Below are 2,500 nucleotides of genomic sequence, written 5' to 3'. Positions count from 1 at the left end.
ACGAATTTGAACTTCTACGAGGAGTTGTCCATTCATATTCTTCCCAAAAGGATTATAAAGGTTTAGAAATATTGCGGTACACATAATAAAATTTATCACCTGAACCTGCAACAAGATTAGGCAACCGGAGACCGTAAGCAATGTTAGCACCAGATCCTCCATTTTGGTTTTACCGCAAACTCAAAAGATCGCAGGCGGAGAAATATCCGGATTCGAGATCAAAATCGTTTATACAACAAAACCTTCCAGATTCAAAAGTTTTCGGATTCAAAGTTCCCACTTTAGATTCTGGATTCAAAATCTCCGTAGACACGACCAAACCGGGAAGGTTTTATGTCGGATTCGTCCACTTTTGTGTAAACGGCAAAACTAATCCGGTACTAAAACGTAGTAAACCTAGTCTTAATGTGAACCCTCATCCAATACCAGTACTAGTTAGCCTCGATGTTTGCCAGTAGTTTCCGTCAATATAAATTCTTCTTTCAATGCCACTAAGTACGTAATCAAATTTGTTTACATCATAATTATGAATACAAATCTCGTATCATAAAGAAATTCAGAAACGCGTTATATTTGATCTCTTGAACGAGGTACTTTCCAATTGGAGCCCAGAAGTTCAACAAAAGACAAGAAAAATAATTAACGTTCCCCACACACAAAATTCAACAGTGTTATGGCGAACCGACTGCCGTTATGTCAATAAACATTTATCATGCACAATTTGCGGTAATTTCAGTTGTGATAACTTGCTTCAACGAAATTCGCCTCCGCAAGACCTCAGCCAAATACAAGCAGCCAATTGAAAACGCAACGCATTCACGGATTGAAAGTGATAAAAGTAAGAAAAAAATGAAAAGCAACAAGTTATATTTAATTTCCTTGGACGAGGTGCTTTCCAATTTGAGCGCAAACGAAGAATTTCCCATTCAGTTGTACGTCAATAAATTACTCCCTTGAAGTGCAATCATTTCTTGGAAAGACAAGAAAAATGATTACCATTGCCCGCACCAAAATCTTCGGCAGTCTTATAGTGAACCGAGTGCCGTTGTGCCAATAGGCATTATTATCCACCATTTCAGTAATTTCAGGTGCGATGACTTGCTTCAGAGAAAATCGCCTCTGCAAAACCTCAACGAAAAGAAAGTAACCAATTAAAAACGCATCACATTCAAAGTGATAAAATGAAAAATTAAAAGAGATGCGATTTCTAAAGCAGCATCACGCCTTAAGAGTGAATGCCTATAAAAATCGACCTAAATAGCCTATCAATGGCACAAGTCGAACAATTGATTTCACTTTTATTTTGGCCATAGATACGTCCAAGTAAGAATTGAAACGGACCATAGATAATTTCTCCCAAAACAGCTTTCTTTGGTAGAAATATGCCAAAAACGACTTCGCCCCGATTGGGCTCAAAATCTACCTCGGGTTTTTCTGAATTTTCTGAATATTTGATTGCTTGGCGCTCCACAGAACGGCTACTTGAGAATCTTTCAATGGATTTCATATTCAGTTGAGGTTTTTGTGGTGTGACTGAGTGAAAAATAAAATAAATCGAAGTTAGTTTGGAGCCTGAAACGAGAACATTGTGTTGCAAGCGAATTATTGCATTAAAACATCGCCACATTTTTCAATGGGCTAGAATTTTAAATACCATAAAAACACTTTATACAGGTTAAAGATATATCCACCTGTTAGGATATTAAGAAATATCTCTGGGCAAATGGTTTTAAGTCGCCCACCTTGGCCTGTGTTTCTCATAGATTTTACCCAAAATCCGCCATTGGAATGTGAACAATTGCATGACGCGGTAGTCAATCTCGAATAATTATTCGTTTCTAACAAGCCGATGAAAGCAATTTTTGAAACGTTGTGTGGATAAAATAATGGGAATTTTTTTTGTTTTGTTTTGTTTAAGTTAGCATAAATATACATATACTTTTTTTCTATTGCATTGCAACACCCACGACATCCCTGATAAAGACCGTGACCGCAGTGCTCCGGGAAATAATTTTAACACTTGCTTGTTTCCACAAGATGGCTCAGTTATTAATTTCACTGATAAACTAACAATACAGTGGCCGTTTTAGAGATACACTTAACCAATCCTCTATGGTTTATGGTAATTGAATTATTGACAAATAAGTAAAGTGGAAATTCCATAAATTCCGTGCATGGTTCGGCCAATTCAGTTTTCCATTTTTTCCACAATAATTGAAAAATCATATTTTGTGTTAGTTAAGGGTTTGTTGTTTATTTTTAAACTGGTAATATAACGTAACATGGATCAAACAACGGCAAAAATGGACCGATTTTTCTTTTTTTAACTTTATTTAAAGTTTTGAAAATATGATTTTATCACCAAATCGCCAGCGGCCTCGATTCGGGGAAATTTCCTATTAAGCATGCATGAAATTTGCAGATCATAACTAAGAAAAAAAAAAGCTTGAAGGTATATATTTGTACCACAGGTCATCCAACCACAAAGATGAGAGCCATC

The sequence above is a fragment of the Montipora capricornis genome, chromosome 3 (assembly GCF_036669925.1).
Source record: "Montipora capricornis isolate CH-2021 chromosome 3, ASM3666992v2, whole genome shotgun sequence".
NCBI lineage: Eukaryota > Metazoa > Cnidaria > Anthozoa > Scleractinia > Acroporidae > Montipora > Montipora capricornis.
Note: the sequence above shows the minus strand (reverse complement) of the source record.